Raw genomic sequence first — 25,420 nt, 5'->3', positions numbered from 1 at the left:
GAAATTTGCTGGTAGGCCACAACCTCATGGTGATATCCAGATTAATGGAGATGGATTAAATTAGATGTAAGAGTTAGTCAATAAGAAGCTAGAGTTAATGGGCCAAACAGTGATTTAATTAATACAGTTTCTGTGTGATTATTTCTGGTCTGAGCTAGCCAGGTGGTCATGACAAACAAGTGGCCTGATACTACAAATTGGCACCAATGTGGTGGACTAAATCCAAATAAAACCTAAAAGGGATTTAAAATGAATTCTAGATACAAAAACACAGAGTTTAACACAGATTCTTGCTGTTTGCTGGTGACTTGCCGCAGCTCCTTGAAGAGAAGTTTTTCTTGATTCAGTGGTAGGTAGCAGAAAAACAAAAAAAAAAGCTGTGGCCATTTAAAAAAAGCCAGCTTTCAGGGCCATGCTGCCAGCACAAGCTCTGGCTCTTTTCGGGAGACCAAGTATTTGGATGGGGTTTGTGAGCAGACTGCTGCAGCTTACTTAATGGCGACATGGACTGGCTGTGTGCCTGAGAATGGGACTATGTGTGTGGTTCTCAGATGTGCAAGTGGCTCTGCCATGCTGAGCTTGGCAGAACAAGCAGGCAGTACCATATATTCTATAATAGTGTCCTCAATAATTACATCTGTATGTAATATCTTAGGCAAGTTTCTTTAACCCTTTGTACCATAAGTAAGGCAGGGATTAAAATAGTGCTGACTATTGAAAATTAGTCAATTAGTTTTGTGAGTACCCAGTGTAATAATTCATGGAAGTTCTTTATAGCCCCCCCCCCCGCCTATGGTGAAACTCCACACCCATGTGTGTTAGTGTGTGAGAAGAATGGCTGATAATGTGCTTTGTAAACTGTTAAAGTAAGCCCCGTGGAAGTCCTTCATTGAACATGCATATAAATTATTGCTTCAATACTGGAGAGAGTCAAAATAAATATAATTACTTTAAATCTTAGCAATCTGACTTTATTTTTTCCATCATAAATTAGTTAATTTTGACTAATGAAGTACTACATGCCCCCAGATTGTTGAAGACAACTCTGTAAGCAGCCCACTCTAAATCCAGACTTGTCCTTTCATGCATCTGACTCAGACTAACATCACCTGGTTAGGGCTGCTCTCAATCTTGTACAAACTCAACTGGTATAATCAAGAGTTGAAGTCATCCTTGTGTGCCTCATTGATATGCAGCTTCCAATGTTCAGTTTACTTAGCTGTCATGAAAGGAATGGCACCTTGCAGCCAGGCAGGAAGATTAAGTGTGTGTGCAGCCCCAGAAAAGTCACTTACTGAGAAAGTAGCATTTCTCACACTTAGCCCTGTTTCTGTGCTTTTACTCACGTTTTACCTTTACAAATTTAGAACTCCCCTCATTATATAAGAAATCCAGCAGAATCTTATCTCAAAGGTTCTGTGGCTGTTGAGTGACCACAGCTATTTTGGATTCCCTTGTCTTTCTTTTTCTTTCTCTAATATCCTAAAATATCATTTACTCCGCTCCCCCAATACCGTGTCTGACTGGGTTTTCACATAAATATTACATGAATATGTCAGAGATCGCTCTGAAGTTAAGATAACAACTTTTGGGCTAATTGGATGGGAAACCCACTGAAAGAAAATTTGAGATCCTAAATCACTGAAGGTAGGTTATTAAAGAAGATGGATAGAAGACGATGGTTGAGTTTGATATAAAATCAGTAACAATGAACTATGATCTTGGAGTTTTTTCCCATGGTGCTGAAATTGCTTACATGTTCACTAGACAGCAATCTACAAATTAACCTCTCCTACAAAGGAACTGTAACACCCTGGCACTGAGATATTGTTTAGGCTTATAAATATTTTTCTATTTTCATCTTCTAAATACTAAAGACTCCTAGCTTTGACTCCAGTTATTCATTTGAAAGATTATGTGACTATGTTGAGAGCCTTTAGAGTAGAAACAACCATTATTCTGGAGACAAATAATACTGAAAGGCCAGAGCCTTGCATTTTATTTTCATGGATCTTTATGCCGTAATAAAGAATCATAGCTCCACCAAAATGTGTTTGAGAACTTCTTAGAATAAATTCCTTATTCTGAATTTATATTTAGTTCCAAAGCTAAAGGCAAGATCACTAGCAAACAACACAAGTAAGAAGATGGAACTAGTTCAATTCCCCTTAAAAAAAAAGTTACCAATTCTCAATGAGCCGAGAGAGCTACAACAAGTTGTTTGCACTTGTCTATGCATGTTGTGGCCTAAGCCTTTTCACTCCATTCATTAACAGGCTTTATAGCTACCAGTGTTTTAAGGAAAATGCTGAAATTTGTAAGAGTTTTCATAATTTCTTAATGAGACTGTTTCAAAAATGGTGGCATATCACTGTATAGATGATGTGTTCCATGGGGTACTTAGTGGCTTATCCATATGCCAATATTCTACTTTTTATTAAAAGAAGAAACTCATCTAATTTCAGATGTCACGGTACATCAAAATGGCTAACAAAATAGTTGGAATTGACTGCTTATGTTTTGAATGGCACTGTCACTCCTTGTTTTACCTGCATCATGGCTATTGTTGATGGCTTGTTGCAGGTTGAGTGTCACCACGACATGACTTTCTGATTGCTATCTCTCGGCTGCAAGCCCTAACACCTAAACTCTTATGTGATTTCATATTTGTTGAAATGCTTGACATGGTTTTTTGTTTGTTTGTTTTGTTTTGTTTTTCATCTCTACCTTTAGACACAGATTACTAAGCTTACCATTCCACATTAAGACTCAGACTTGCTCAACATGTACGATTCAAAGTGAAGATATAACAGGTTAATATACATCATGCAAAATACAGAGATAAATGCCATTCAACACCCTGAATCAAGTATGAGGCATCTACATTTAAAATATGATATACACTGTAACTGCATTTTAATATATCTAAATTAGCATACCTAATGTTATTTTAATGATTAGTCATTCTGTTGCGTCAATTTTGCTATACTATTTACAGCAAAAATAAATGATTTATTAGATCTCTGAACAATGAAATCATAATCATTTCTTTATGTCCTGTCTTTTTATTTTTCCTTTAATTTCACCAGAAAGAAATACTCTAAAAGAATCCCTTTAGAATTACCTGAGTACTGAACCACCCTAGGTTTTTCTTGAGACTTTCTTGGAAGCCTCATCTTTCTTTTCTTTAAGTACAAATTCTAATATTTTGAGAACTTCATATAAGAGAACTGCATCTACTGTATCTACATCAGTCTGTCCTCCCCTTTCCCTGATACCCTTAAGGATCTCTTCCTTAATTATTACACACACACACACACACACACACACACACACACACACACACACACACACACCAGCTTCCTGAGTCCTTTTCACATTATCTGTACATGTGTCAAGAGCTCTCTGCTCAGGATCACACAGCCTATATGGGGCTCGTCCCCTCAGGAAACTGATTTTCCCTCTCTCAGCATTCATCAACCACCTATGGCTCTCCACCTAGTGGTGGAACCAAATGGAATTTTTTCTATCCATGTTAACATATCAAATGGTGTTATCATCATGTCAGTCTTGCTTAGGCAACTCTCCTGTTAGGAGTTAATTGGTACAGTACCCCTGTCATTCATATATACATATAAACCACTATCTTCCAGACATGTCTTCTGGGCCTGGCAAGAGCATTACATTCATGAACTAACAGCATTTACTGTTGCCTCCAGAGATTAAGCCATTCAACACTGTAACATAGAGTAGAAAGGGATTTGTAAACTCCCACTCCCAGCAGAGGAACTATGAGCAATTTAGAGAAAAGCCAATTTTCTCTAAAGGTGGCTCTGAAAAGTTGGCCATACTCCAGTGGATGGCCACACACCCAAAAGTATATAAATATCACAAATGAGTCATTTAATTTTTAAAAAGATAAGATAAATTTGGAAGTTGGGAAGTAGGGGCAGATATGGGTAGAATTAAGGGGAGCAATTGGGATGAACATGATTAAAATACATTTTTTAGAATTCTCAGAGAAATGCTCAAATATGTTTTGAAAATTAAAAAGCTAAGACTTTTAATGAGCTGAGAGTGCAGCTCAGTGGTATAGTGTGCATCAGTGAAGTCGTCCTCCACTTAAGTCTTTGCATCTTGAGCTTATAAAAGTTAAAACTAACCATGTCTAGTAAAAGTATCATATAAGATGCCATAAAAACAAAAATATGTGAGTAAAATAGGAAAATGCAAATACCAGACAGATTCTCAAGATCTAAAGCATTTAGAATAAATGAAATTCAGTTTTTAACAAATGTTTTCACTAAATTATCTTATGAGCTAAAATGGTTATTTTTAAGTTATTTTTAATTCTTTAATATCACACCTGCTATTATTTTCCCTAACCATACACTGTGTCAAATGTTGAATGTTTATCTTTACAGAGTTCATTCAGAGTTGTTTCCTGAGCTTCTGTGAAAACCAAACAGTAATGAGAGACAGAAATGTGGATGTTTCAGATGTGTTCTAAGTCAGAGAGCTGAAAGTTAGGGCCTCTTTCCTTTCCTGCTGTAGTTTTTATCAGATCTGTGTCTGTCCTATGTCCAGTTTACACAAAGACCTTTTTCTGCCAGAACAGTCAGTAAATGATAATAGATGGGAGAATAATTTTATGTTGTGTAAATATTTGTGCATCACTTCGAAGTGTTTTTATATTTTAATAATTGATTTATGAATCAACAAAAGTTAATTAAACTTCAAACAGTTCATCTGTCTATAGAAAAATTGTGATCACACCTCTCTCTCTCTCTCTCTCTCTCTCTCTCTCTCTCTCTCTCTCTGTGTGTGTGTATGTGTGTGTGTGTGTATGTGTGTGTCTATCTCTCTTCCCCTAACTCTCCCTTTTTCTTCCCTAGTGAAGGATTCTGAGATAATATTCACATAAGGGAGCTACTGTACTAAGTTTGTTTATTTACTTAAGACTGGTGACTGAATATCAACCATATAATCTGCTTTATTAAATCCAGATATTTAAAAATCTTCTTTGGGGTTTAAGATCCAATGTACTTTCTTTTTCGGAATTTTAAACATATTTGAAATTTTTATCTGAACTTTTTTTTTTAATAATGGGGACATATGTCAGTGTCTTTGTGGACAACCATGTTTGTTTCTATATTACTATCTTGAATGTTTGAAAATAGATGGAAAGATTGAAACAAGGGTTTAGATTGTACAGATGGAAAGTCTTCTTAATTTAAACCCTTAACATACTCCATGTTTGCTTTTCTATTTGTTTTATATTTTGGTCAATTGTAGCCAGAAATGAGAGCAAACTCTCTTTTTACTGTGTAAGGTATAAGTAATTAATGATAAGGCAGTGGGTTAATATATCATACTTCTAAATGTCCCTTGACTGAAGAATGGATAAGGAAAATATGATACATTTACATAATGGAGTACTACACAGCAGAAAAAAATAATATCTTGAATTTTGTAGGCAAATGGATGGAGCTAAAAAATATCATTTTGAGTGAGGTAACCCAGACACAGAAAGACAATTATCACATGTATTCATTCATAAGTGGTTTTAAAACATAGAACACAAAAAACAACCCACAAATCACAACCCCAGAGAAACCCTGAGGACCCTAAGAGAGACATACATGGATCTAATCTACATGGGAAGCAGAAAAAGACAGGATCTCCTGAGTAAACTAGGAGAGTGGGAGCCTTGGGACAAGGTTGAAGGGAAGGGGAGAGGCAAGGAGGGGAGCAGAGAAAAATGAAGAGCTCAATAAAAATCAGTAAAAAACCAGGTATTTCAAAAAAAGAATGTAGTTTTTTTAATAAAGCAGATTACATTGGCTTATAAATAATATAGTCTTATTAGTTTCTTCATTATGAAAATGTATGTACATGTATAAATATGTATATATGTATATAACTGTAATCATACACGTGTGTTTATAGACACTCAACACACATACACAAGCCTGTACACACACATAGATATGTATGTTTATTATATTGATTATATATATAATTTCTTTTTTGGTATAACATGGCCAACACTTGAAAGCCCATAATTCATGAATAATGCTGTACGAAATCCTCAAGAGACCTCTAAAATTCATGATACCAACAAGACATCAAAATGCAGGGTTCTCCTTAGATCTTCTAACATCTTCAAACTCATTATTTAGATTAGTTCCATAATATCTTTGAACTATATCTTCTACCTGAATATTTGTTGACATGTTCATGTATCTTCACAAATATGTGTAAATTCACTTGAAAGACAGAAGTCAATGTTGCTGCTGTTATTAACCTCTTAACATCACTTTTTTTAATCCCCCAAGGGATTAAAATGGAATACCTTCGTTCCTGGAGTTACTGCAATACCAGGTCGATGAGTGGAGTGAACAGAGTAAGCTTCTGCTTCCAAAAATCCATTTAATATATTGTCCTCGGCTAGAGGACGTATCAGATATTAAACTGATAAGAACAGATACCACACTTGATCTTAGACAAAAGACTAGAAGTGATCAACATCTTATTTTTTGAGACAGACTTTCACTGAACTTCGAATTTTGCAAGTGAACTCCAGAGATCTGTGTCCCTCTGAATTCCATCACTGGGCTACATAGGTGTGCTACCACACCCAGCTTTTCATGTGGGTCCTGGGAACACAAGCTCATATCATGCTTGCATGTCAAGAATCATTTCCAAGTCCTGTTCTTCCTAAAAATGCAGAGAAAGACTACATACTTTTAATTATAGCAGAATATAAACCAGTGAAAATCATTGTTCTGCAAGTGGGGTGATGAGATAGTAAGGATTCCACTGAGAGTTCATTGCTTTTGCAAAGACCTAATATAGACATTGAAATAAGAGAGGTAGTGAAAATGCAATTAAGAGAACTGTAGGAATTAGACAAAGTTTCATAAATGTATGTAAGATAGTTCTAACAACATTTGCATATAGATTAAGAACAAATGTTCAGGGACTATTTTATAAGCACTTTAAGGAAAGACAATATTAAAATGATCGTTTACAGCTTTTAGCTCTATAGGAAATTTGGGAAGACTGCATAGTTCTTACTCATCCTACATATTATCTCTGATGTTCTTAATATTGGGCTATGGATTGTATAAAAGATATCCAGGAGTTCATGCACTGAATACTTAGTCCACAAGGCAGCAATGCAAAGAGCTAAACGGATTCTGAAAGTTCTCATCATCAATCCACAGATTGGTGCATACTTTACAATCAGTTTATGGATGGTCTTAGTTGGAGGAAGTGAGTCACTGAGGTAGTACTTGAAAGAGTAGATCTCTCCAAACCCAAGCTCATTTCTCTTTCTACCCTTTCCTCCTCCCCTTCTATGCTACAAGGTAGGCAGTTTTGTTTTTCACAAACTCCCCGGATGTTCTGCCTCACCATCACATGGGAGGAGCAGTGGGGCCAGAGGACTATGGGTCTGAACCAATGAGTCAAGCAAACTACATCTTTCCTTCTTTAGGTGCTGTCCTCAGGTGTTCTGTCATGGGGATGAGAAGCTGATTAGCACACATGAGTAAGATAGCAGCATTTGTTGTAGTTGTTGAATCAGTATTGATGAATCACTCTTGAATAGCTTAAGTCACCAGTTTATTCAGAGAACCTGAGTTGTTTTATTTTGGTTTGCTTTTAATTTAAAGGCTGGCCCATTGTATTGTAAAGCTAGCCTAGATGCCGCAATCTTCATCTATTGGAATTTGTGCATGTGTGTGCGTGTGCATGTGTGTGTGTGTGTGTGTGTGTGTGTGTGTGAGCGCGCACATGTGCATGCCCGCATGCCTGCATGCCCGCATGCACGCTTGCGTTTCTACTTCTCAATATTGCCTTATGTTTTGTCCTCTCCCTGGGCTCCTTGCCTGAAACAACATCTTGGAATTTCTTATGCTTGATGACTTTCATTATGTTGAGGAAGAGAAGTTAAAGGTTTAAGAGAGCAGGGAAGCTAGCAAGAACAAGAAACAGAATGAGAGCACAAATATTAAGGCTAAAACAAGCAAAAGAAAAAGCAACCAAATAACAAAAGCTAGTCCCCCTCAGCAGAGTAATCCTTAACTTGTACTGATGAACAGCATGTGCATGGCCAAGGGAAGCCTCTTCTTTAAATCAGTGCTGGGAAGGCCCTGCGCCCCTCATTTTCTTTTTCACTATCTGTGTTTATTTTCAAATACAGATAACAAGATATTCTTCACGTTAAGAGACAAAAGCAATAATAAAAAATGTCTGGCCTTTTTGGAAAAATATAATCCCAAGAATATTTTCCTAAATTTTATATTTTAGTTCCACTGTGTAGCTGGCATCATGAGAACAAAGAGAAGCTGTGAAATAGTGTTGCTAGTTCCTAATTTCCCATACACGGTGCATGATTCATCCCCAGGATGTGATGAAAAGAATCAGTGGCCAGATCTGTCTTTTGATATAACCTTTCCAGGAAGAACAAAATTGTAAGGTAAGGATCAAGGAACTATTATTCTAATTAGTTCTACACAGGAAAGAGACAAATAACACCTTTCTTAGTAAGCTTTCTGTAAAAGTCATCCTGGCAGAAGACAAAGGACGCAGATAGATGCTTCATGGTCAATGTCATAGAAGTGACAGAAGTGGAATCATTTGTGTAAGCGTTGGAGGGTAGCAGTATATGCTATTACAAAATGTGCTTTAAGGATTCTTTCGAGCTGATGTAAATGAAAAGAAGCTAAGGAAAAGACCTGTTTCCCTCTTAAGTACCTAAGAGCAGCATATGAATTCCTACGGTCCTCTGCTCTACCAGAAGGACTGTCACCAAAAGAAGGCTTTAGACCATTTAGATGCTTAGCCGGAAGACAGCGTCTGAGGATTCTACTTAACAAAGCTTCTGGAGAAGTCCTCATCAGCTCTGTATAATACTGAGCATTTGCATTTACTGCTTTCAGCTCCTAGGGACTTAAAGTCCTTTCTTTTTCCTTTGTCATTGCTCTAAAAGTACTCCTTGTCAATGCCACATAAGAAAAAGGTCTAAATAACCTCTTTGACAGTTACACTTTGCCTGAGAAATATGCATATTAATGAACCTATGTTTGTTCTTTTTAATTTTTGTGGATCAAGGACCTGGAAAAGCCACTCCTAATGTGTAGAGTGTTTATATGTAAAGTATACCTGAATATGTTGCAACAGTAGAACATTATTGTTATTTAACTTAATACTATTAGCTTAATTAAAATGGTGAGCTATCTATAATTACATAATTTTAGCTATTAACAACAAACACCGCATGTCACAAAAACTGGAAATCAAGCTATCAAGAAGATTAAATAAGGTAAATTTGCAGATAAATATAGTTCTTAGAAATGTGTCATATCGTAGTTTACTTTTAATAAGTAAGATAGGTCTATTTCCCTCTCTCATTAATATGAGATTAATTAATTTGTATTTTTTGATGTAAATTGAGACCCATACATCTTTGAAGCATTTGAAAGCTGAAACTGAGTATGCACACATAAAATTAGGTAAGAAGAAACTTTTGAAGCAATAAATATATGCATTGCTTCAAAAGCAAGCTTGGGCTTGCTTTCCTCTGTATATTGCATATGCATGTTCACGTGTGTATGTGGAGGCATAATCTCTTGTATGTACATGTATATAGACAGCAGAGAACAACCTTGTATGTTGTTCCTCAGGTGCTATTACCCTTCTCTGAGGCAAGATCTGCCACTGACCTGAAAAATATCTTACTTGTTCACCTGCCTACAGAAAACTTTAGTCCATGTTTTTAATTCCCTTGTCTTTTTTGGTTCCTATTGAGTATCGACTACTGTGCATATATTCTGCATTTGAATCATTCATCACACCCTCAAGTTTACATGGACAAAAACACAGACAGTACATGAATATTTTCTTTAGTCACTGGCCTATTGTTTCATTCCCCTGGATATTACTATTGTATACCAAACAACGTGAGACTTAGCAGTGATCAGTAATCTATCTCATATCTGTATTTAAGCAAAACTGTAATTTAAAATTGAAATCAGATCATTTCAAACACAAAACTCTATAAATATGACATACCTTGAGGGTAACAGGAAAATAGCAAAGGGATATGACCTTTGCTGTTACTTGTAGTGGCAATTCATTTATATTTTCATAAGTAAAACTTGCCTGAAGATCAGAGAGTAAAATAGCCCCACTGGTCAGCCTTATAGACCAGGCAGTGGTTATAGACACGTTTAATCCCAGTAGCCACACTAGTTGCCATAGAAACCAGGTAAGCATCTGTGTGTTTCTTTGGGACTGAAAGACTGCAGAACCAGGTGGTACAGAAGCTTCTGTCTACAGTTTCTGATTTGACAAAAGACTCAGAGACATTCAAGGCTGACTCTCTGCACCCCTTTTCAATGTGTTTCTGCCCAGGGAACAGACGGGTTTAATTGTGCCAGGATCATGGGAGAGAAGAAAAAGAGAGAGGAGACCTATTAAGATGGAGAGACAACACAGGACAACAGAGGAGGGAGTCTCGAGCTTACAGACAGCTGCCTGAAAGTAGATCTCATTAGAATCTTCATAATATCTGTCTTAGCCATGCCTTCTGATCTTCTCATTTCCTGCCAAAGTACACGCACGATGCTGGAGAGGTAATTTTAGTAGGGTTTTGAAGTAAAAGGAGGATGAAGTTATCAGGCTCAAGGAAAGTTACAAAAATGTATTTTCAGTTAGAAAGTGTGTACCAAATACAAAAGTTGTTTTGTAAGTGGTAAAATTGAATCATTTCAACTTATCTTGCTTCCTTTACATTCTTTACTAATGACTAACTATAACAAACAAAGAGTAATCTATCATTCGCCATAAATAATACATATTTTCCCTCTTAGCTCTTATGATATGCCATAACACAGTGTCCATATCTGATTCATTCTGTGAATGAATTTAGAGAGAGTTAGGTCCCAAATAGTAGTGACATCACCGGGCATGGTCAGAGAAACAAACTCCTGTACTTTGCTTCTTAGATTCTGTTTGCTTCAGTACAGTCCCCAGCAGCTACTCTTGATATTTTTTTATTTAACATTTATATTTATTTATGTCAGTATACATGTATGTTTCTTTTCAATGTTTCCTGTCTTAGAATGTCAAGTACTTGACTACCAGAAAAAATATTATCACGGGTTATTTATTTAACATTACTTCATCTGATAAATCCATAGATGACCAGGTAACAATTTTCTTCTCTTAACAGATCATTTTAATCTCTTATTTTGTTTAATTAAACTTTCTTGAAAGCTATCAAGCCCTGGCTTTTTAGTAACCTGTGTCTCAAAGTGTTAAATCAATTAAGTTAGAAAACCCACATATGTGCTGAGACATTAAAAACCAGCATTATGCAACACTTATACTACAGGAGATTAGTCTCATATTCTCAAGTTGAATCTAGATTGTTTTGCATAGATAAGACACAAGAGCAACAGGGAGGTAAGGGGCACAGCACCCCAAATAGTAGGAACAACATGAGACAGAACAAAACTGTCTAGAGGCATCATCAAGCACTCAGAAATTCTCACTAATGGGGCTAGTCTGAGAACTACTGTCTTGAGGAACTTTAGTAGATTGCTAAATAATTTGGAAATCTATTAGAAAATAGGTAATAGAAAAGTGATATTGACACAGAAGTAAAATAGAATGAAGTTTTGGAAACAGTAATAACAGTAATATAACTTGTGGGTTGATTGTATGTGGGATTATCAGAAGAAGGAAGAATATGATAGCATCTGACCACATGTGATAAATTATCTAGAGGATGATATGATTTAAAAATAGTGGATTATAGAGAAAACCTAATTCTGGGCAGGGTGTGAACCTCAAGTTTAGAGATATTACATATTGCATAAGACCTACCTAGAATGAATGTGACACACAGCTGTTTGACAAAAACACTAATAATAAACTCAGGTAAAACAAACGAAGCATCCCACTGTTGTTTCCCAGTGCAGTGCAGCTACTCATAAAATGGACCAACAGTGTTCTGACCCCTTCTTTATTTCTCTGTGGTTGAGTCACCAATGTATTTCCCTGGTTTCCATTTCTGTCCTATAGAGGGGTATGGGTATGAACTTTAGATTTCTTCTTACATTGTTCTCTAGTTATATAGTTAGTCACTGAAAGTAGCTATGTGGGTTTTTTTTTACATCTTCTTTATGTTGTAAGAATTTTCTATTTTATAGGAAAGATGTTAATGCTGTTTCCAAGCAATAAAGAAGTCAGGCTGTTGTCTATAGCAAGAGGCATTGATCTCTTTCATAAATCTGTTCTTCGAATAAAGAAATTGTTTGAAGAACCCTGCTTCATATGTGTAAGAAAACAAAAATAAACAGCTATTCCAGCTTCATTATCTAAAAACATGCTTAGTATATCACTCTCCATTCAAGTGACTGCAATCTGAAAAGAATTTATAACGAGAGCATTGAAAATAAAAATTTCATGGATCTTGCTATCACATAACTTTCTTAGATTTATGTTCATAAACTTATATTTATGTCCAAGACATTTGACAAATACAACCTGCTTAACTATTTCAATACATTTACTGGTATAGGATGTTAAACTATTATTTATTTGCAATATTATTGTTATATGTATTTAATAATATTGTCAATAAAATTATTTATAGCAAGGGATTAGAAGAAGAAATTTGTGTTATAAAAGTAGCAATACTGAAACTTAAAAGAAAGAGAGAAAAGATGACAATGTAGATGACAGTATAGATCAAGATGTTTTATAGATTGAAATGAAGTGTTAAAAAACCTGCATTACAGCCATTTGAGTAGCTACACAGGTATTATAAAAATATGCCCTTATGTGTCATATCATAAACAAAAATATCTGAAGTCAAAATTAAGGAAGAAAATAGTCTCCTTTCCATAACAAAAATCTCAGAAACAAATTACTCAAGAATTCTTTTATATGTATTAGTCTAATAAGATGTTTTGAGACATGCCATATCAACATATTTATTAAAGAGCTATAGATGTTGGTTAAATTTCTTCAGATGTATAAAAAAACAAAAAAACAAATGACCTTGTTTTCATGGTACTTGTGTTGTAGTCAGAAGCTTCAAATCTCCATTGACTCTGTTAGAGATGATAGATGCTAGCAAGAAAAAAAAGAAATGAAATACAGATGCTGGAAGTGAATGGATGAAGATTTATGTAGAGTTACCTAAGAAGGGAAGTGGGCAGGGACATGAAGGGATGAAGATTCATACTGCAAGAATGGGGAAAAGATTGTTCTAGTGGAAGTAAAGAGTACAAAGACATTGAGAGAGACCATCTTTATGTTGAATTTTACTTGAAGTAGATGAGTCTGATAAAGTTGAGAAATGTTATGTAATTTTCATTGAATTTTGTCATAACATTCATTTTCTGTGTAGTAAACAGATGAGCAAATAGCCCATGTGCATCTGGAAGATCAGCATCTAACCTCCTTCAGTAGCCAAGCTTCAATGTCAAAGTAGTTTGGTCTTGATGGGGAACTGGACACAAGGTAAAAATAACAAGATTCAAGATGTTTGTTAGAAATGGAGCCTGTGATTTTCTGACTGAATTAACACTGTGTCTTATAGACATCGAAAAACAAAAATGGAGGAAAACTAAAAGTGAGAAAATTTTTACCATATACGTTACAGTTGTGTAACTTGGTCTTCTCATGGGACTCCTAACAATAGGAATAGGGGCTGTCACTGACTCTTTTACTCGTTTTTGGGACCCTCCGCCTCATACTAGGTCGCCTTGACCAGACCTAATACTTGCAGAGGTACTTATTCTTACTATGTAGTGATATTTCATTTGTATTTTAATAAATAAAGCTTGCCTAAAGATTAGAGAGTAAAGCAGCCCCACTGGTCAGCCTTACAGATCAGGCAGTGGTGATACACCCTTTTAATCCCAGTAGCCATACTAGTTTGCCATAGAAACTGGGCAGTGCATGTCTTTAATCCTAGTGGTGCACGCATTTAATCTCAGCCCTAGAGAGGAATGTAAGAAGGGAGGAGACAGCTCACAAACACAGTCATATTTTGAGATTCCTGGAGGCAGGATGGCCATCTCAGATTGAGGTAGAGTTAAGTGACAGTGACTAGATGTTTTGCTTTTTGGACCTTCAGGTTGAAATCCAATTTCTGTCTCTGGGTCTTTATTAATTGTGCTACATTAGTACAACTTGACATGCCACATTTGTTGATATCCATGGGAAACCTGCCAATTCCTGAACAGAAGCAGAGGAGGAGCAGTTTGAGGGGATGGGAACAAAGGATGTGGGAAGAGGGCCTGAGTATAGAGTGGGGAGGGAAACTGAGGCCAGGATGTAAATGATATAAATTTATATAGGAGAATCCTTCTATTCCTAGAATTAAACTACTCTCTTATATAAAAACAAACAGGAACTAAAGCAAAAACAATAATTTAATAAAATATGAAAATTGCTATATATGTCCATGTTTTATTAGTATATATTTGTACATATTTATAATTTCATAAAACACTGTAAAATTGTTATAGACACTTTAAACAATAAAAATAATCTTATGAAATGTCTGAGAATTAGTTTGATTAATTTGATAAAAATTAATGAAAAATCTGTGTGGTTAAAATGTCACAAAGTCAGAGGACAAGTTATAAGATAAGGAAAATATTTGTATTGGTCTTCATAAAATATGCCAAAAATCAGCAAGAGAATCTAAGGCAAGCAAAATTTGAAAAAGGAAGTATTAGTTAACAATGAATAAAGATTACGTTGAAGCATATAAAATGGATCTGACATAACCTCTCACCTAATACATTAGATAGCGAGAAGCATGAGCAACCTCGAGTGGGATAGAAGAAGCTAGTGGTTTAATAGTTGCTTTATATTTAAGTTGATCTGTGCAGTTGTGTGGTGTTTCGGTCCTGTGGAATGCTCACATGTAACATGAAACTGCATTGTCTACTCTTCCACTGTGAACTTGCATGTTTGCTTCAATATTTTGTTTTGCTATACTTTTTCAATAGAAAGAAATCTTTTATTTTATTACTATTTTTTTTTTGTGTGTGTGGTGGTGGTGGTGGTGGTGATGGTGGTGTGTGTGTGTGTGTGTGTGTGTGTGTGTGTGTGTGTGTGTGTATCAAGGTCAGGGGATAACTTTAGGGGAGTTGGTTCTTTCCTTCCCCAATGGATTCTAGGAACTAAATTCAAATCATCAAATGCGTGCTGCAAGCTCTTTACCTACCAAACCGTCTTGCCAGCCTTATAGGAAGATCATTTTTAATATTTTCAGAACATGTGCTTTACTTTGATGTTCAGTGATGGCAACAAATGTCTTCCTGTTGTAGGTTAATTAAAAGAAGATAAAAATGATTACAGATTTTTTAATATAATTATTTGGCACATTAAAAATTCTGCCAAATAAAAATTATCCTATATTTCAAGTAATAATTTCTAAAATAATCTCAATTTATAATTATTGAACTAGCATCTTTATTGTTATTCTAGACCACAGCATTCAGGTATTGCTGGCTGTTTGCTCATTAACTATAAAGCAAACAGTATTCAAACACATAAAGCCTGAAATATTATGTTTCTTGACTGTTTGAGAATGACTTTTATTATCTGACAGTTTTGTAGTTGTGTACAATGTTTCTTGAGCAAGCTCACTTAGCTCCCTTACTGCCCTGGATCTTCCCCCATATATTCCTCTCCTGCTCTCATGCCTCTATGTAGCCCTGGTCCATCTGGAATTTCCTATGTAGACCAGACTGACCTTGAATTCACAAATCCTCCTGCCTATCTCCTCAGTGAGTCCAATTACAACAGTGGTTCTTTACCTTTCTAATGCTGTGACCCTTTCATACAATTCCTGATTTTGTGGTGACCTCCAACCATAAACTTATTTTTGTTGCTACTTTATAACCACAATTTGCTACTGTTATGAATAATAATGTACACATCTGTGTTTTCCAATGGTATTAGGAGAGCCCTGTGAAAAGACTGTTTAACCCCACCCCACCCCAAAGCGGGTCCAAGACCCATAGATTTATAAATGTTGAATTAGAAGGGTGGAGGGACAAAGAGGGAGGGAAGAAGGGACAGATGGAAGGAGGGAGGGATTTTGCATATGTGTGTATGGTGTGTGTGTGTGTGTGTGTGTGTGTGTGTGTGTGTATTTGATAGACATTATATGTAGACTGCTATAAATTAAAAATGCGATTGAGATGACAGCAATGCTGCTTTTCTTGAGTCTTGTAGTCTGACAATGAAGGTCTGAGGTTACAGCTTGGGACTGAGATCTGTATGATAAACCGCTATTCTGACGAGCAGAGGTCCCTAGGAGGATATGTACATGAATTCTAACAAGAGGCCAAACTTTCCATTTACACAATCAACATGTGTTCTACCTATCTTGTAACTATAGAGAAAATGTGTCTATTATAGGACAACAAATTGTATCATAAATAAATAATATATTTAAGAAATTTTTTGGCTTTTCATGTATATTAAATACAGAAAGTAATATTTTTGTTTTGATATTTCTGCACATGTATATAACGTACTTTGATCATATTCGTGCTCATTATCCTCTCTTTTCCCTCTCCTAATTTCCTTTCTCATTGCAAACACTTCTCTTTGTTTTTATGCCTTTTTAAAAAGAAGAGTCTGCCGAGTCTGTCTTACTTGACTTATTAACACAAGAACCTCCATTCTGTCCCATTACCTGAAAATGGAATAATTTTAAGCTTTTTTTGATGGCAGTCTGTGAATATTATATTTTCCTTATCCATTCATCTGTTGATGTATACCTAGGTTGATTCCATAATTTGACTATTATAGATGGTTTCAGAATTAACATGAGGATGCAAACACTTCTGTTGTGTGTTGATTTTGAGTCCTCATGATCTATTATCACCAGTGTAGATGATGTCTTCTAATATCACAGTTAATCATGGTTTGCAGTCACGTATAAATTTATGCCACAAGTAATTAATAATTAGTGGTATGTGAATGACATGCTGAATATTAAACTACAAGATTAGTTTTGTTGTGAATAAATATTTTCCCAATTGTTTAAATTACAAAGTGTCTTTCTCTTAAAGAAATTTATAAGGTTTAACTATGCTGTCAAGAAATTACAGGATGGTTTTTAAACCACTTATAATAAAAGCATACATCAATATTTTATATTAATCTTTTCAAACAGATATAAAAATAAATTGTATTAGTTAGTGTGGTTATGCAGACCTGCAATCACAGAAATTCTGAAGTAGAGGCAGGAGGATCACAAAATTAAGCATGGAATATATATATATGTATATATATATATTTAGTTATAGCAATGATTAAAAGTAAAATCTGTAGAAATTAGGCATGCCTTTCAAAGAATGATATGACAAGGAATTTTTTAAATAGAATAAACAAAAATTTATATTATGCAAACCAAACAGGTCCTATTATTTATAATAGGCAATAAATTACTTGAATTCAAAAAGAAATATAAGACTTCCTATTAGAAAATAACACTATTGGTATCAAAAGGCGGTTACATGAGCAGGACACTTACAGGTTACCTAGTTTAGAATTAGATGTTCACACTTATCTCTAGTTACATAAATGCAAATTAAACTAATAATATAAAATCTATACCATTGGATGCAAACAGAAATAGAAGATTTGACATTTTAAAGTATTGACTCTCCAAAGTGCTATTAGCTGCCTAAGTGCTATACAATCTAACTTTCCATCCTTTATAATTCATGATCAAGTCAGTCTCACACTAGCCAAAGGGAAAATTATGACTGGTATTGTTCAGAATAAGAGGTTGGAAGCATTCTTTTTTATTGAGCTCTACATTTTCCTCTGCTCCTCTACCTTCCTCTCCTCTCCTTTAACCCTCTCCCATGGTCCCCATGCTTCCAATTTACTCAGAAGATCTTGTCTTTTACTACTTCCCATGTAGATTAGATCTATGTATGTCTCTCTTAGTGTCCTCATTGTTGTATATTGTAGGCTGGTTTTCTATGCTTTATGTCTAAAAGCCTCTTATGAGTGAGTATATATGATAATTGTCTTTCTGTGTCTGCATTACCTCACTCAATATGATGTTTTCTAGATCCATCCATTTGCCTGGAAATCTCAAGATGTCATTATATTTTTTTCTTCTGTGTAGTACTCCATTGTGCATATGGACCATGTTTTCCTTATCCATTCCTTGTTCAAGGGGCATTTAGGTTGTGTCCAGGTTCTGGCTATGACAAACAATGCTGCTATGAACCTAGTTGAGCACATGTCTTTGTGGTATGATTGAGCATCCTTTGGATGTATACCCAAAAGTGGTGTTACTGGTTCTTGAGGAAAGTTGTTTCCTAATTTTATGAGAAATCATCATAATGATATCCAAAGGGGCTATACTACTTTGCACTCCCACCAGCAATGAAGGAGTATTTCCTTTACTCACATCATATCTAGCATAAGTTTTTATCAGAGTTTTTGATCTTTGCCATTCTTACAGGTGTAAGATGGAATCTCAGAGTTGTTTGGGTTTGCATTTCTCTAATGGCTAAGGATATTGAGCATTTCCTTAAGTGTCTTTCAGTCATTTTAGATTCCTCTGTTGAGAGTTCTCTGTTTAAGTCTATACTCTATTTTTTAAATTGGATTATTTGTCCTTTTGATGACCAATTTCTTGAGATTTTTTTTTGTATATTTGGGAGCCCAGACCTCTGTCTGATGTAGGGTTGGTGAAGATGTTTCCCCATTCTGACAGCTGCTGTTTCGCTTTGTTGACCATATCCTTTGCTTTACAGAAGCTTTTCAGTTTCAGAAGGTCCCATTTATTAAGTCTGTGCTCCTGGGGTTATATTTAGGAAGTGGTATCCTGTGCCAATGCATCCAAATGCACTTCCCACTTTCTCTTCTCTTCTATGAGATTCAGTGCGGCTGGCTTTATGTTGAGGTTTTTGATGCATTTGTACTTTAGTTTCATGCATGGTGATAGATATGTATCAATTTCCATTCTTCTACATGTTGATATCCAGTTATGCCAGCACCATTTGTTAAATATGCCTTCTTTTTTTCATTTTATGTTTATTGCTTCTTTGTCAAAAATCAGGTGTTCGTGGTAGATGGATTGATATCTGGGTCTTCAGTTTGGTTACATTGATCCTTCTGTCTATTTTTATGCCAATGACAGGTTGTTTTCAGTACTGTAGTTCTGTAGTAGAGTTTGAAGTCAGGGATTGTGATGCCTCCAGAAATTCAAAGAAGTTGGAAGCATTCTTAACCATTGCTTACTTAATGAAGAGTAATAAATTTAGTGGAAGGACAACATGTTTTGCATTCTTCCTATAAAATCAGACAAAATAAATACATAGGGCATATTTAAATTTAAAGAGTATTCAAATGTAGTATAGAAAATAAACTTTAAAAGTTTCAATATTCCTTTTATATTACTTATTAATTTGGATCAGTTACACATTCAGTTTTTACAATCACATAGAATATGTATATTTATCATTTCTTTATTTCCTAGCATACTGTCTTTATTATTTATTTTCTACAGATCTGTCTGCTGCCCTGTGTGTGTGTATAAACACACACACACATGTTTGTATGTGACTGTGTGTATGCATGTATATATTAGTGTGTAGAGGTATGTCAACATTATAATTTTGTTTTATGTTCATCCCTGATTTGTAGTCTTTAGTTTCCTTAGTCAATCATTGTAATGCATTTCTTTTGTTACTTTTATGTGTTGTTTAAAAGAGGCATTGAACATTATCCTTGCTCTATTTTTATGTGATGAAGAGATACGATTTGCTGTAGAAACCATTTTTGCTTTGACTCATTAGCATAGAAGTACATTAAAATCTGTTGTATGTTTAAACCCTCTTCAGTAGTCCACCATGTGCATCCACTAAATTTAGAACTCTCCATTCAATAACAGTAGTTAAGAATAATGCCAACTCCTTATTCTGATCAAAAACCAGTTGTTTCCCTTTGATTTGTGTGAGAATGTCTGGCGGACGAATCATCAGGAACTGAAAGTTGGATTGTACAGCATATACATAGGTGTAGCACTTTAGACTGTCAATACTTCAAAAAGTCAGATGTTCAATCTGATTTGTAGACTTTATCGCAGTATCTTTCTTGGTCTTCATGTGATTACAGATAAGTGTGAGTACTTAACTCTAGGCTTGTTATCCTGTAGTTGTTCTGCTTCTATGAGCTGACTAGTGATGCCATTTTTCTATTTTTCTAATGTGAGGTCTTACATTGCTTGTGAAATGCATTAATTTATTTTCCATTATAAATACTTGGTCCTGTTTGCTTTGCATGCTGTAAATTTTCATTTGTTGTTCCTTTTAAATATTTTCTTGGCATAACATTCTTGAAAAGAAATGCCCAATTGGTACTGATTTTACCCTTAGTTATGGTCATGGTTACAATGTTCCCCTCCAAAGTTCAAACGTTGAAATTCAGCTGCCACTATCATGGCGATATGTGGTGGACACAAATGAGGTGATTAGGGCATAAATAGATTAATCTCTTTCACTAAGAATGGGATTCTGAGAAGTATGATAAATGCAGCCAGACATGCTTATCTCTATGATATTCTGTTTCTGTTTGCTTGACCTTCCACCATAGATATCACAATGTAACAAACCCAGGGTGACAACACCAAGCCTCTGGACTGCCCAGAACCATGAGTCAAACTTCATTGTGTGTAAAGTACCATTCAGTGCAGTAGTGGAAAATAGACTAAAACAAATCTCTTTTATTCTGGATTTGTGCTTTGGATATTTTATTTAGAGATTCTATGCCAAAGATATCTCTCTTATAGAAGACAAAGAAGTATTTATTTCATCTGGAGTTCATTTCTCTATGCAAGATTAATTAGGGTATAGTATTATTTTTTTTCTCTGTGGGGTGTGTTCATATTCCCAGCATCTTATAGTCAAAGTTATTTATTTCCCTACCTATTGGTGTGTTATATGCTTAACAGATGTTGATATATTTTGTGGCATTTTTAATGTTTTATGATTGCCTTTATTTGTTTTTGTTTTCCTCTTGATGTCATATAGGCTTTTGTTGTTGCTGGTATTTTTTTTCTCTCTTGGATTTAAGAAATAACTGGTGCTGGAAATCGAATTCTTCCCTTCTACAAGAGTAACAGGTGGACTGAACCACTGTACCATCTCTTGCCTGTGCAATTTTTATAATCATAACTTTGTGATAGAAGGTGACATCTGCTGGGATATGAGCCTAATGTTTGTTTCTTTCTTTTATAGTTGAATTAATAGCTCCCCAGGACTCATTTTCTACATAAATATTACTATTAATTTAATAAGTTGCTGAAAAGAATCCAGGTATATTTACATTGGGGCTGGACTTCATCTTGTAAAATTTGAGAAATACCAAGGTTTTTGTTCAGTTATGGATCTCCTTTTATTTCTTGGATATGACAGCTTAGAATATTGGATATTAGCGCTATCAGTTCTTTTACTTTCACTTTCTGTAAAAAATGATTTTACTGTTATTGCTTCTTTGCCTTTTCCTAATTTCAGCAGACTTGTTTCTGCTATTTTCTACCTATCTTTAATGGCTATCATTGACTTACTAATTGAATGTATTTTTCCTTGAGAAACTCAAAATTTAGTGTTCTACCTGTGGAAATTTTGATATTTTTTCCTCTGAAGTTTGATTATTTCAGTTTTACTTTCTTATAGTTTGTCTCAATTTTAGTTATTTTTATTTTTCATTTAAGTGGTTCCCAAAACCATGACTTTATTTTTTTTATAACTCATTCTACAGGGCTGTATTGTTTTTGTCCAGTTTTACTGTGCATATGATATTGGGAAAAAAAGTTCTCAAAGAATTTTGGTTAAGAATCTGAGATCTAAATTTTGAAGTATTACACAGGAACTTGGTATCAAATGGCTAATTGTTTTCTATGTAGTATTTCTTCAATTATTTTTTTGTTTTCTTTTGGTTTTTTGAGACAGGGATTCTGTGTAGCTTTGGAGCCTGTCCTGGAACTTGCTCTGCAGACTAGGCTGGTCTTGAACTTAGAGATCCACCTGCCTTGGCCTCCCAAGTACTGGGATTAAAGATTAAAGCATGCACCACTACCACCCAGCTTTTGTATAATATTTCTAAAGAAAAGCATCTATCTTTTTCTTCATAAGGTAATGAACAAAGTATTTATTTCTTGATATCAGTAAATGCTTTTATATTAATATGCAAAATAAATCTCAAGATAAGGATAGATTTCTTATCTAATCAAAGTGTTTAGCCTCTTAAAGGCACTTTCTGCTTTGTAATGTACCATGTCTTCTGGTTATCAGTGTGTTCTCATTATAACAGTACAGTGTTCAGAGTGACTAACCCCTACGCAATACGCTTTGAGATGTGTGCAAGTAGAGTCCCTAAAGAACTGTCAATCTGCATGGAAACAGGAAAGGATGTAGGAACACAATGATAAGCCAAGCCATCATTTGTCTTCATGAGGTGAAACATACTTGTTCAAGCATGCCAAGTATCCATAAGAAATGCTGTTCTCGAATGTGCAGTGAGGGCCCCATAATGAAGATCTTGTGCTGTCCATATAGCCCCAAATTATTGATCCCATCTAGGAGTTGCTCTTTCTTCTGGGGACTAAACTTAAAAGTGGCTTCAGTGGTGATAATCCATGAAGGGGGAACAAGATGGACTGACGGATATGTCGGATCTGAATATAAAGACACACCCTAATTACAAGCACATTTTATGAATGAGGGAAGCAAACTTGCATGTATAGGTAGCTGTTTCTTTGTCATCATCATGTAAACTCTCAAGAGGTTGGGGGTTTGAAGAGTTGCTTCAAGTTTTTTTCTTCCTTTATCCTTTGTGTTTCAGCATTCATGTGAGTGCACGTATATGAACCCGAGTGAGAATTCAAGATGTTAATGTCAGTCTCTCTCCAACTTAATTTTTGAAACGGGTGCTCTTACTGACTCAGGAGTTTAGCAACTAGCTAGAGAAATTGGCCAGCTAAGCCTTGGGATCCTCTTCCTCTGCTTCCCCTAGGAGATGGCTACAGAGGAAAGCAAGGACAGCTAGCTTTCACAAGTACGTTAGAGGGCAAACTTAGATTTCCATGCTGGGCAGCAAGAGTTAATTCTGAGACTACAGGCACCTCAGATTCCTCTCCTTCTCCCCCTTCCCTTGCCGTCCTTCCCTCTTTACTTTCCTCCCCCCTCTTTCTTTCATTGTGGTTCCTGCTTATGAGTGTGTGGGTGTGCTTGTTCCCCTTTATACATCCAGAGGCTTGAAGAGTCACAATGGCTTTCCTCCTTATTCCCATAGAAACTGTGATAATAATGAGCTCCACACACCTCTGCAGTATTTCTTTTTTAATAAACAGTGCTTTGCAGTAGTGCCATTTCTTCATCCTGGCTCTATGAGGGTAGAGTTGCATCTTCATTTCACATTTTAAAAATAATATCCAGAAATATTGAGTAATCCATCAAAAATAAAAACAATTCAAGCCAGACATGATGGTGTACCCTTTTAATTCCATTACTAAGGAAGCAGAAGCAGGTATGTTTCCGTGAGTCTGATATACATTGTAGGTTCCAGAAAAAAAAAATCGGATTATAACAATACAAGACTAGTAAAATTAATTTGCAGTCAGCATTTTGAAATATCCTTCATAGAAATAAAGTTTTCATGAGCGTGGTTCAGCTGTCTCTGTAGATTTGTACCCCATGATCTTGATCTCACTTGCTCATATATTCCCTCTTCCCTCTCTTCTATTGCATTTCAGGAACTCTGCCTGGTGCTTGTCTGTAGACCACTGCATCTGGTTCCATCAGTTACTGAATGAAGGCCCTATGATGACAAGGTCATCACCAATCTGATTACATGGGAAGGCCAATTCAGGCTCCGCTCCCTCTCTGCCATTGCTAGAAGTCTAGCATGGCTCTCTGTGAGGAACCTGGCGGTAGGACCAGGATCTATCCCTGGTGAATGAGCTAGTTTATGGAGCCCATTCTCTATGGTGGGATGCCATGTTCAGCCTTAATGCATGAGAGAGGGGCTTGGTTCTGCCCCAACCTAATGTGCTTTATTGTCTCCCCATAGGAGCCCTTACTTGTTTTAAGGACTGGGTGAGTGTGTGCTGGGAGGAGGAGCAGTGAGGGGAGAGAACTGAGAATGGAGTGCAAAATGAAATTAAAAAAAATAAGTTAAAATAAAGGGGAGGAACTTGAACTTCCCACAGGGCAGGAAACCCTGACTGCTCTTAGGACTAAAGCGGGAGGAGGAGAGGGAGTGGGGGGGGGAGAGGGAGGAGAAGGAGTGGGGGGAATGGGAGGATATGGGAGGAGGGGAGGAAGTGGAAATTTTTATAAACAAATAAATAAAAAAATAAGTTAAAATAAAAAAGAAATCCCATTTCCCTTCTTACTTTTTCTTTATTACTTATCAATGGCCAACTTTTTTTCCACTGATGATGATCTCAGTTTGATTATCGATTAGAAGGAGAGACAGATTTTTACTCAACATCTCAGTGTACAGATGAAGAAAAAAAAAGCATGAAGTCCCTTGCTTAAGGTTTCTAAATGCAGCAGCATGGAAGTACAATGTTATGTTCTACGACTTAGCAGTAGCAAAAGTAATAAACAAGCTTCCTCTTGCTTTTGCATTGTAAGAATTCAGTCATCTTGATATATAACTCAGTGGTTCAATTCCCACAGAGTCTGTAAGGATTATTGCCTGTACAAATTCATCACAGTAAAATAATTTAGCTTTATAGCTGAAGAGATTATTTAATAGCAATTTCCTTTCTAATCACTTTCTAATGACAAATTGCTTTAATAGAGTAAGTTATAATAAACCAAATTCAACCTTAAACAAAGAATAATGTACTGTTTGCACTATACTCTAAGGTTTGTAAAATTGATTTTATTTATTTATTTAGTTATTAAAAATTTCCACCTCCTCCCCACCTCCCATTTCCTCTCCCCTTCCCACCTCCCCCTCCCTCTCTAGTCCTAAGACCAGTCAGCGTTCCCTGCCCCATGGGAAGTCCAAGGTCCTCTCCTCTCCATCCAGGTATATAAAGGTAAGCATCCAAACAAACAATATTGATTTTTTTCAAATATTTATAATTATCATTAAAATTTTTGTGTTTTTAAGACTTAGTGAAAATATGATATTGTAAAAATAGTCCCATATAATTTCACAGTTTTTTATTCAACAATAATAGCCATTTTCATAGCATTAATTCCATTTCCTGTGTGATTGCTTTTTTAGGTTTTGAGAATTCTAAATGCTCTTCCCTCAAGGGTAGGGAATATACAGTGGAGGCTGTTGAAATCATAAATTTTATGACACATCTTGACTCACAGTGAGT

At 35.6% G+C, this 25,420-nt stretch overlaps 1 pseudogene; it reads right to left on the bottom strand.

The window, feature by feature from the left end:
• Nucleotides 1-6,347: 6,347 nt before the first annotated feature.
• Nucleotides 6,348-6,525, bottom strand: LOC125400018 (U2 spliceosomal RNA; annotated as a pseudogene).
• Between the last annotated feature and the right edge of the window lie 18,895 nt (nt 6,526-25,420).

The sequence above is a fragment of the Myodes glareolus genome, chromosome 27 (genome assembly GCF_982192425.1).
Source record: "Myodes glareolus chromosome 27, mMyoGla1.1, whole genome shotgun sequence".
Classification (NCBI taxonomy): domain Eukaryota; kingdom Metazoa; phylum Chordata; class Mammalia; order Rodentia; family Cricetidae; genus Myodes; species Myodes glareolus.
This window is presented reverse-complemented; position numbering and strand designations above follow the sequence as displayed.